The following is a 12,340-nucleotide window of genomic DNA, read 5'->3' as shown; positions in this document are numbered from 1 at the left end:
TCCTCGATTATGCGGTGGCGGCCATTTTCTCCTTCGTCGCGCTCTTGCCTCCAGATTTTCTTTTAGCTTCTAGCAGCGCTTTCCCGGTGCGGGCCCGTGTCGAAATTTATCCACACGTGCACCCGAGCTTCATGTACGCGATCCTCTTTGTCACAACCGAATTGCATCGGTCCTTGCACGGTTTTCAGTCGGATAATGTGCGGATCTGCAGGAGCCCCTGTATGGACACGTCTTTTCACATGGATTCTTGGCCACGCCCCCTACTCCCCTTTACTTAGGCATGAGGGCAGAGTCCAGGATCATTTTTATTGCTCACAGTGAGTGTAGGTTATTGTGCGGCATTTAAAAAAAATAAAATAAATACCATACCACCGAAGCCTTTCAAAAACCTGGAACATAAACGTGCATAGATCTAGAGGTAGAAGGGGGAGCGGGGGCGCGCATCATGATTCAGTTCTCTGGTTCATCAAGCTGCAATTTGTCAGGATGACCATGCTGCATAAGTTCATACCACTACTCAACAAAGAGGATTGCATGGAAGCTCTGGACTTGAGAAATACATTTGTTCACTTTTTCATATTCCAGAACTCCGGCTTTTGGTAAACATGAAATTCTCCAGCATGGGGTCTGGCATGGATTCACATGCTCATGAATATTCCCCGTCGTCAGGCTGGGAATCCTCGGTAAAGAAAAAATCAGTATCAGTTTCGTTTCCGATCTGTCTTTCGTAGTAGTAACCAATCACTGATCTCTGCGTCATACTGACCACAGCCAATGACTGCCCTCTCCCTAAGCCCCGCCTCTGGCAGCCATCTTCAGATTTTTACCGCACGTTCAAGTGTTGGGATCCTCGTGCTATTGCTCTCGAGCGTTAGTGCTATTTTTCACGTTTTTTTTCTCAAAAAATTTCTCTTTTTCGGTCAAAAGAGCCTCAAGCTCTACCGTTTCTTCATCCGATCTACGGGGACCCGTGTCGGATTCGTCTACGCCCCTCAAGGGTGAAGATTTTGTCGAGCCACGCTTTTGGAGGACTCCAGAGGTTTCTCAGGCCCATCTCGGACATGGCCCAGGAGAAGGGAAGCTCGACGCCCGGAAAGCTGTTCAGGGTCTGCCCTGGATGCCAGCTTCAGAATGTCTTTGAGGACGAACACTCCCTTTGCTTACATGAGGAAAAGACGCACGTGGAGAAGGACTGTGCGTTTTGCGGCAATATGTCGGAGCGGACCATGAAGGACCGCCATCAACGTCTCGCCAACTGGCTGGAAGGAAAGAGCCCGTCAGGCGAGAAGAAGAAGTCTGAGCGGTCTTCTAAGGCCTTTGAGGGCGCCCCGGCGACGGGGGTCCAACAGAAGGCCAAGCACCGCGAGTCCGCTGGCACCGGGAGCGCCGAACGGTCGGGCTCTACGGGTGCCAGGCAGGGCGCATCCTCCCCGGCGCCATCAACCACAAGCCAACGCTCTGGCTCGGGTAAGAGGAAGGCCGAGCACCCGGCAAAGCTCCTGGAGAGACCCCGGTCGAGCTCGAAGGCCCCATCGGAGGGGGAGCGAGGCGGTGACTCCCCCCCCCACCCCCCCCCCCCCCCAAGGAGAAGGCGGTGAGTGCACCTAAGGTGGTGAAAGCCTTAATCCATCCGGCCAAGGCCTCTATCGAGACAGTCGCGGCGGCCCTGGCTCAGCCTGTGGAGGCTACACCAGTGGTGGTGACCTCGGGGCCCAGAGTCTCCCTGCCACCGCGGAGGGAGTCCTCTTTCATGCCCATCGACATGACCCCCGTGAAACCTCTGACGGAGAAGAAAAAGGGGGGGCAGGAGGTCGTCGTGGATTCGGCCTCAACCTCTGTGGAAGAGCTGATCGAAGTCAAGCCACGGCGTTGGCGTGGAAGAAGACCAGCCCGTCGGGAGGGACCCCGACGTAGGAGACGACGAGAACGTCGAGGGTGCCGACGGGGCTCCTGACCGCCCGTCGGACTCCCCTCAACCAGTGCCGCAAGACAACTCGGCGGCCATTTTGTTGGTTATACAGTCCTTATGCTCTGAGATAAGGACGAGACTGCCGTTACCACCAACCGAGGAACCGCTCCCGACGGGGGACCCGGAGCCAGGCCCTTCGGGGAGCCCCCCCCCCCCTAAGAGAAGGAGGATTCATCCTCCACCTCCTTTTCAGCCATCGCGCCCTGTTCAGCCCTCCTCCCCGTCCACGACACGTGGGGATGATACAGGGACTGACACGGCCGCGACGGGTACAGACGACGAGGTTTATGACGAGGATCTCCCGTCGTCACCTCCCACCCGGGCTTCCCCGCCCGACGAGATTGGATCGTTTCACTCCATGATCGCTAGGGCATCCGAGCTTTTCCAGCTCTGCCTGGAAGAGAAGAAGGAAGGTTTCCTTTATCAACGGTGTGAGGCCAAGAGGAAGACGGTCCTCGCTGTACCTCTACTGGACGATATTTGGGATGAGAGCCCCGCCCTCCTCAAGAACCCATCCACGACGCCGGCTAGAAGGGATCGGTACGAGAAGTACCGGGTCCTGGACGCGGCCCCCTTGTGCCTTCGGGCACAGCCGACCCCGGACTCGGACGTCTCCGCGGCGGCCAGGAAGAAAGCGGGGGGGCGCGGCCTCTACGTCTACCTCCCCGCCGGACGGCGAGAGAAAGAAATTAGACACGATGGGACGCAGAGTCATCTCGTCGGCAGCGACGACGATTAAGGCGGCCAACGCCTTGGCTATCGTAGCCCGCTACGACCGGGCGTTGTGGTACAAACTGGCCCCCTTGCTGGACTTCCCACCAGACGACAAGAGGACGGAAGCCCTAGAGATCTTGCAGGAAGGAGGGGTGGCGCCGGACCACGCCATTACGATTGCGATGGACATCGCTGACACTGGATTTCGCCAGTTGGGCAACGGCGTGTGCCTTAGGCGGCGTGGATGGCTCAAGGCTACTGACTTCCGTCAGGACGTGCAGACCAGAGTCTTGGACATGCCGTTCGACGGAAACAACCTGTTTGGGAAAACAGTGGACGATTCCCTTCAAGCCATCAAGGCGGACACGGAGACGGCCCGGGCTCTTGGGGTTCTCCAGCAACGGCGGCTGCCCTTTTGGAGCGGCGGAGGCAAACAGGGTGCCTCCAAAGGTTCCAGCGGCGGATTTTCCACCTACCGTCAAGCGGCCCGTTCGTCGTCACAGGAAGCTTACAGGGGACGAGGCAAGTCAGGCGGACCCCGCCGTCGTCGCCAAGGAGGACAAGGCGGCAAAGCCTCGTCGAAGCAGGACTGAACCGGCCGTGGGGTCGGGCCCCCGCCGAAGCACCCCGGTGGGAGGCCAGCTGGCGAGCTTCGTCAGCGTGTGGGAGTCCATCTCCACCGACCGTTGGGTGCTGGACGCCCTAGCTCAGGGTCACGCGCTCGAGTTTCTAAAGAGGTGCCCGCGCGTCCCCCCTGTGGCCAGGAAAGAACATCACGTCCCTCAACTTCTCTTGGAAGTTAAGGCGCTGCTCAAGAAGGGCGCCATCGAGCTCGTCCCAAAGAGGCTTCGGGGCTCCGGAGTTTACTCAAGATACTTCCTCGTGAAGAAGAAGACGGGAGGATGGCGTCCCATCCTGGACCTACGACGACTGAACAAATTCATCAAGGCACAGAAGTCACCCTCCAACACGTCCTGGGTCAACTGGAGGAGGGCGATTTCCTGTCGTTGGATTTGGAGGATGCCTACTTCCATATTCCCATCCTAAAGGGACACCGAAAGTTTCTCAGGTTCGTGGTCCAAGGGCGTCACTACCAGTTCAGAGCCCTTCCCTTCGGATTGAGGTCGGCACCCAGGGTGTTCACCAAGTGCCTCGCACCGGTGGCGGCGCAGCTGCGCCTAGAGGGGATCCACGTCTACCCCTACCTGGATGACTGGCTCATCCGAGCAAAGACGAAGGAGCTCGCCGTGGAGCACACGGCAAGGACCGTCCAACTACTCACGGACCTGGGATTCTCCATAAACTACGCCAAGTCCCACCTGGTGCCCGCGCAAGACGCACTGTTTCTGGGAACGAAGCTCGACACAGTGTCGCTCCTGGCCTCTCTGTCGGAGGAAAGGACGAGGGCCATCTTGGGCAAGGTGCAGCGGATGCTGGTTGCGGACGCGGCCAAGGTGAGGTCCATCAAGTCCCTCATCGGAATGATGTCTTCTTGAATTTATCTCATCCGCTTGTGCAGGCTCCAGATGCGCCCGTTGCAGGAGTTCCTGGACGTGCACTGGATCCAGACGACGGGCAGCTTCGAGGAGAGGATCACACTCGACGAGAGTTTCCGACGAGCGATCCGGTGGTGGGGCACCCGCGCACATCTGACGGCGGACATGGACTTCCAGACCCCCGGCCACCAGGAGACAGTGACCATGGATGCCTCCCTGGAAGGGTGGGGAGCGCACACCGAAAATCTGCACGCGAGAGGCCTTTGGCTTCCTACGGAGAAGTCCCTCCATATCAACGTCCTGGAGCTCTGTGCAGTGTTTTGGGCCCTCAGGTCCTTCCTTCCGTCCCTCAAGGGCAAGGTGGTGAGGATCTTCACCGACAACACCACCACCATGTTCTACATCAGGAAGCAGGGCGGAACCAGGTCCCCAGCCCTGTCCAAGGAGGCGCAGGATCTGTGGCATTGGGCCGTCGCCCAAGGGATGTTTCTGGTGCCGTTTCATCTGGCAGGGATAAAAAACACCATCGCCGACTCGCTCAGCAGAGAGCTGCGCTCGTGCCACGAGTGGGAACTACGACAGGATCTAGTGGACCGCCTCTTCCGATGGTGGGGCACACCCCAGATCGATCTGTTTGCGACGGCCTCCAAGTGCCGGAGGTTCGCCAGCAGGTTTCCCCAGCCGAGGAGCATGGGCGATGCTTTCTCGTTCCCTCCATTGCCATTGCTGATCCGGCTCATCAACCAGCTGAAGAGGTCACGGTGCAGGATGATCCTCGTCGCACCTGCGTGGCCGAGGCAGATATGGTTCCCGGACCTTCTGGACTTGTCAGCGTCCCCGTCAATCAAGCTGCCAGTGGACGCGGATCTTCTCTCCAGGGAAGGAGGCGCCATCCTCCATCATGACCCAAAGTCGCTGAACTTGCAGGCCTGGCTCCTGCAGCGTTAGAGTTTGGAGGATACGACATACCAGCCGACTGCAGAGAGGTTCTTGCAAAGGCCAGGGCGTCCTCAACTCTTAAATGCTATGGACACTAATGGAAGAGGTTCTCTGTCTGGTGCCACGCACAGAAGATTAACCCTCTACGGATTACGGCTCCCCAGGTACTGCTGTACCTTCTGATGCTGGCCAAGGCTGGACTGGCGCACACGTCCATCAAGATTCATCTTGCTGCAATCTCCTGATACACCAGAACCACGGGGCGGACGTCTTTGCGGTCTCATCGTCCGGTGAAAGAATTCATGAAGGGACTGTTCAGATCGTTCCCGCCGGTGAAGGCTCCGGCCCCGGCGTGGGAGCTCAACGTGGTGCTGACCAAGCTCATGGGACCTCCGTTCGAGCCTCTGCACTCGGCTCTGTTGAAGTTCTTGTCGTGGAAAACAGCGTTTCTTGTGGCCATCACCTCCGCACGAAGGGTGGGAGAGATCCAGGCCCTTTCCTGCAAGCCCCCGTACTTGACTTTTCACGACACGAGGGTAGTGCTCAGGACGCACCGCTCCTTCATGCCCAAGGTGTCGTCGGACTTCCACCTCAACGAACCCTTGGTGTTGCCTGTTTTCTTCCCGTCGCCGGCCAAAAGGACTTTGCACTCGCTGGATGTGGCTAGAGCGCTGAAGTTTTACGTGGACCGCACAAAGTGTTTTCGGAAGACGTCACAACTTTTTGTGAACTTTGGACCTGTCAATCAGGGGAAGGCTCTCTCAAAGGCCTCCATTTCCAGATGGCTCTCCGGCTGTATCATGTACTGTCATCGGTTGGCAAACTGACCCCTGCCTGGCCGTCCGAGAGCCCATTCCACCAGAGCGATTGCAGCTACTACGGCGTTCCTATCTGGTGTGCCCTTGCTGGACATCTGCAGGGCTGCTACGTGGAGGTCGACGCACACCTTCACGAAATTCTACTGCGTCGATCGGTATTCCAGGGAGGAGTCCAGGGTCGGCCAAGCAGTGCTGCGCAATCTGTTCGCCTAAGGTGAGCCTGGTGAGGAGGTAAGAATTGCTTAATGTTGAGTTTGATGTAATGCTTAATGTTGAGCCTTTGCCACCTCCCGTGGTTGTGCATGTGTGTACTGCTATGTATTCTTTATTCATGAGCATGTGAATCCATGCCAGACCCCATGCTGGAGAAGGAACAAGTTACTTACCTGTAACTGTTGTTCTCCAGCATGGGTCTGGCATGGATTCACATGCGAACCCTCCCGCCTACCCCTCTGCGGCTCGTCACTTGGTCATACTGCCACTTCACGTGCTACCAAATCTGAAGATGGCTGCCAGAGGCGGGGCTTAGGGAGAGGGCAGTCATTGGCTGTGGTCAGTATGACGCAGAGATCAGTGATTGGTTACTACTACGAAAGAAAGATCAGAAACGAAACTGATACTGATTTTTTTTCTTTACTGAGGATTCCCAGCCTGACGACGGGGAATATTCATGAGCATGTGAATTTATGCCAGACCCATGCTGGATTACAACAGTTACAGGTAAGTAACTTGTTCCGTACTTCCCTTTGACATAACATCAGCACCACATGTATTCACAAAGGTGATTTCTGTGGTCATCGCACTTCTGTGCCAGTGTGTATGTTTACCTCTGCTTACACGATTAGCTAGTAATCGGGAACGGCACCAAGCACTGTTTCCAAAACATGCAGAAGACATTTACTGAGAAGTACAGTTGGTGGAGCAGTGAAATGTACCCAAAGGTTGATCTACCACATGCATGACAAAACCACAGCAAACTGTTTCCGGAGTGGCTCAGGACCCAGTGTCACAAGCCACATGACTGGGAAGATCTAGTGATGGTAGAAAATGTGTTGGTCTAGCTCTGCAATCGTGGAGCAATGCAAACCTGTTTAAAAGGTGGCGATTTAGAAGTCCCCCTGTGAATTTCACTCGCAAGTCTGCCTCACAGCTATGTGGGGAGGACACCTCTCAGTACCTAAAGCAGGTAGTCCACCTAAGACGTAGCTGCATACCAGTATCGTATAGCTCTTTCCAGTGTACATTGCATTACAAAGTTCAGAACACCATAATGATTTGTAACAGCAGAGGGAACCTGTCCTTGATATTTCCAGATAGTTGAATGCATTTGGCATGTGTATGCATGGCAGGCACTGCATTCCCTGGAGTGGACAATTGCATAGCGGACAAGCTCCAGAATGCAAACTTACTTTACTAATTTAAAGTTTAAAATCGCATGTATGTACCCATCCTCTTGAGTTGCATAGATGATCCTTCCAGGTCATTGTGGGTGCATGCACACCTAGATGAGGCTACCATGACAGGATCACCACTGTTGATGCCTATGTATTGCTTTAGAGGTGAACTATTTTTGTGTACTCCGGACTAAATGGTGAAATATGTATTGAATGTGGTCCTAAACTGATACAAACCCAGAGAGACCATTTATTGGTAAATGTTGCCATATTTATTTCTGGGGCTTATTAATCGCTTCAGATTCACATGCTATGCAAGTTCCTCCATTTGCGGTAGGACCAAGTATAACAATTTGTTTTTGATGTCTACAGGGGCATTCCTGTCCTGCTATCCCGACCCCACATACTCTGGTACTCAGTGCTCTTATGTGCCTGTGCCCACCAAACTTTTTTCCACCACTGGTATGGCCATGGGCGTTTGAATAGAAAGATAAAGCACAGATAATACCTTGCGACACAAAACGCAATGTGCAGCAGTTGGGGCAGCGAGATTGCACCAAATCGTGGAACTTGCAAGTGCCCTGAAACCTTGCACCGACACTAGTGCACAATGTACTTTGGGACAAGTCACAAATGGTTAACTGCCAAAACTTCAGTCTTTGGGTCTCTTTTCCATTAAAGTTAGAACCGGCAGATGGACTAACTCTGAAATGCTTCTGAGTGCAATGCATGGTTCCCTTGGGTTGACACCCACGGTGTCTGTAACCGGTTTGCTGAATGACCATGTCAGTGCATAACCGACAAGAAAAAAATTAAAACCCGAAACGTTTAAAGAGCCATTTCCAGCCCTGGACAGTATATACTATGGAGGTAACCAAAGCACGCAATGAGGTAATGGAAGTCGAATCACTGGGTGTTGGAGCTTCCCTTCTGCTTTAAAGTTCGAGGCAACTATGTCTGCTCATGGTTCTAATCCACGCCTAGGTTCAGAACCAGCTAGCCGCCATCCATGAAGGGGCCACCTACGCTGGACACTTTGGTGACCATAAGGTTTGAGGGGACACACTTCCCACTTTGGTGCAGAAACACACCAATGGGCTTGGCACACAGACTGCTTAAGCAAAAGGGTAAATAAAGCCCGGTACCTACATTTCAAAATGATGCAGTCAACACAGACATGTCACATAAAGCAGGTAGTGACTGTACAAGTATTCAGATAAAGAAAGGCGCACAAACACTGCACTAAAACATTGGTGAACCAGAGACCGGGACTTTTATTTCATGTTTAATGGATTTAAAATCCATAAAACGGAGTACAATAGTCCCTTAACTCTATCAAATATTCGCCTGAAGCAATTGGCATTATTTAATATGCAAGCCTAATTAATGATTACTTTAACTAGAGCGTATGTAATCAGGGTGTTCTAATCAGTAACTAAGCCACAAAACCACCTCATAAGTGTAAGGCATCTAAACTAGTTAAGATCGCATTTTCAAGGCTACCCTAGGTCAATTGGCATATCCCTTCAACATCGTTGTAACCTACTGAGTCAAGTGACCTCAAAGTACACAGCACTTCTGTGTGTGATACAAGGAACAAAAAAAAGTGTACTCTAGACAAGCCACCCCACAATTGGACATTCCTTACGGTTCAATCAGTACAGAAATATACCGGAGCATAACATGATTTAGTGGTAACTCATTCAAGAGGATCCATCTTCTGTCCTTAGCCATCTGTATAATATCGAAGACTTGATAGAAATATCGTGGCCAGGCATTGGATGACTGAGCTAATGGTTGTTGACCATCCACTCCCTTCACTCAAGGGTACATCTAGCTACCTTGATGCTGGCTATAGATAGATGGTGAATTTGATCTGGACAGGTGACCTAAGCCTCTTGCATGTATCCTATTAGTCTTTATTTCATATTTTTAAGCCAAGAAATGTTGTGGGATACATGATTGATTGGACATCACTCTCTGACCTGGATGTTGAGCAGCATATCTTGTTTGGATGATCCTCTCAACCCATGCACGGTGCCAAAAAACAGGTGTTGGAGAAATTGTCTTAACAAGGCACAGAAAAGCCTGAAGACAAACCGGCACTGAAGAATGGTGACAGCCATGATACATAGGATCCCAGCCCACTTCTCAGCCAGAAGTGATCTTCCATACTACTTTCACTGATCCTTTTACAGCATCCATAGGTCAGTAGAAACGACCACTTGTGTGCCTGCATGAGACACCCACAATCGCCCCTCTGGGCCAAGAGCAAAAATACAAGGAACCGTTTCATGCTGAAGTGTATATGTACATCAAGAACGGCCAGGTGAACATATGCTCAACTACCCTCCTTGAAAGAAAGAGCATGCTTATCTCAAACGTTTGGTAATGTCAATATGCAATAAGGAATGTGGTGGACCACCACCTAAAGATGCCTATAAGTGATCACTGATGAGGCCACAGAAGAGGAACTTGACTGTAACAGAGATCACACACAAGGGGGTCAAGACAGATGATCAACAAGACTATTCAGTTGAATTCTCAGAAGATGAAGCCATCATCCTTGCCCCACTCTACCCACTGTTTCCCCTCACCTGGAAGACCAGGGACCTGCTCAAAAGAGTAGCTTTCTGTTTCAATATTAAAATACAGCAAGACTCTGAAGAGGCTTTATCGAGCATATGGTGGTGGAGTCTAAACCCATTGCGCAGTATGTACCGCTAGTGCAGTCTATTACAACCCAGCTAAAGATCTCGATGACTGCTTTCATGGGCTTCAAAGACTGACCTGAGGATTGTTTAAGCCCTCAAACACTGATCTTCAAACTATCAGGGCTGCCTTTAGGCAAACTCTTTAGTAGTTACCACGGATCTGTGTGATCCCCCGCAAACCTGAAATGTCAAAATGTTGTTTTTGTTAAACATTTCCCTGCAATTGTATATGGGGAGGGGGCAAACCTGTGCAGCCTCATTCCCCCATACTACTGTTATATTTAAAGAAAACAAATCTGAGCAAAGATTTTAACAAGCTAACATCTACCAGGGCCAGTCCAGGCAGAAGAAAAGATGAGGGCATGCACAAGGTGCTCGCTGTAAAGGGGCAACAACAGCAGCCAAGCAGTGAATTTCCCTACAAGATGACCTCTCATGTCTTCCCATTATCGGGGAGAATTATAAAATTTGCACACCCATACAGTCCATAACCACAGGCCAGCAGGTACTAGATGCCATACGAAAGGGGGTACTGTGTGGAGTTCGACACAATAGCATGCAAAATACCCACCAGTTCCTAGGGGCAGAGGTGGCAACAGTGCCAGAAAAGGCGCAATGTAGGAGGTTCCAGAGCATGCAAGAAACTCACAATTCTACTTTTGTGCTGGTGGTGTGACCAGTCCTCGTTTTTGGCTAACAAAATTCTTTCCAGAAGTTCAGAATGACAAATTTACAAGTCATTCCATTACTTCTCAAGGGGATATTGGATGGCAACTTTAAACATGAATACATTCATATTTCATTGTTCCGAATATATTGGAACCATCTCTGATTCAGGGTACAGGGGAAAAGCACTACCAGTTCAAAGTACTACCTTTTGGAAAAACAGAACCATGTGTGTTCATGAAGATACTAGCTTTTGTGATCACATGACTTCACCAGTTGTGCTTCTCAGTAAATGTCCCCAAATCCCAGGGGAAAATGTTGTATGGAGCAGAAGCTAACACTGAAATCGCTATGTACTACGAGACAGATGCAAGTGTAAAAGCTTTTCAGGTGATTGCCCCCCTGTAAAGCAGTGACGTTTACAGTTTGAGGTCATAAAGCTGGTTGAGTGTATTTCGTACAGAGTACACAGCTGCACATGAGACAGCTTCAAGAAAGGTGCAGAGCACGATGGTCACAGGCGACTGCGTCCTAGGAAAATATAGTGGTGTTTTCAAAGCCGGTTGTTGAGGTCCAACATTGCAGAGCTTGTACAATGTGTTGATATGACAACCTTTAAAAAGCTCCCCAGTGCAGGTGACCATCAAGACTGGCTCCTCCATGTACAGGTGGAGCTGTATACTTGGGAACATTTGCAGCCCAAGGCCAGTTTAATGCTAAGCAGGCTGCTACTGCAACATATCTGTTAGGCAGGATTGTATGCAGTACCCTGTGGGAGACTGCACCAGCCTTGTCCTCTTGCCAATAGTTAACCCAACCTTTGGTATAACCATGTACTACACAAGTTGGTAGAGTGACTGAGCAGCAAGGGTCATCTCAAGAGGGGTCAATGTGAGCTGTAGGATTATAACAGTTTCACAGTGACAAGTATTCAAATAAACACTTTCACTTTTTTGAACAATTATTTGTTAATGTGTCAGTTGAATAAGCCTTCCTTAGAAAAATATACTTCATAAATACACACTCTGTTTCAATAAATCAGATACCCATTTGGGATGGTACGCAGATACTTCCTACACCCTGAGGTGACTTAAATAACTAGGACATTAATATATCACTGGTACATTTAGAGCAGTACTGAGTTTGGTGTCAAAAGGAAAATGTTTTGGGAATGAATAAAGGTTAACATATCTTCTTAAGCAGGTAAGTACTTTTGTTTCTCTCGACGCAACCCACCCCCCAATGCAAAGTACATTAATCCTTTCCCAGCTGCACAAATTATGGAATGTATGACTTTTGCTGAGGGATAGTTAAAGCACAAAGTCAGAGGATAGAAGAGTCTTTCAGGGAGCCAGGACAGCCAATGTCAACGGAGCAAAGTCTAAGTGAGCTGAAATTACTTCTTGAAGGTATGTAAAAAGTCTTGCACAATCGTTTAGAAGTCTTTGTATAAAATTAAATCACTGTTACGCCACGAGCTGGGAGGCTTGTGAGGGGCAAAGCTGCAAGCAACTCTGCAAGAGCAACCAAGACCAGTCTCAACTGAGAGCTAGCAGGGCTACACGACAAGAGGCAAGTAACCCTTAGATTACAGTACCTTAGGTCTGAAGAAATTGGTTCCAGCTGGCTT

The sequence above is a fragment of the Ambystoma mexicanum genome, chromosome 9 (assembly GCF_040938575.1).
Source record: "Ambystoma mexicanum isolate Mex_15411 chromosome 9, UKY_AmexF1_1, whole genome shotgun sequence".
In the NCBI taxonomy this organism is placed as follows: Eukaryota; Metazoa; Chordata; class Amphibia; order Caudata; family Ambystomatidae; genus Ambystoma; species Ambystoma mexicanum.
Note: the sequence above shows the minus strand (reverse complement) of the source record.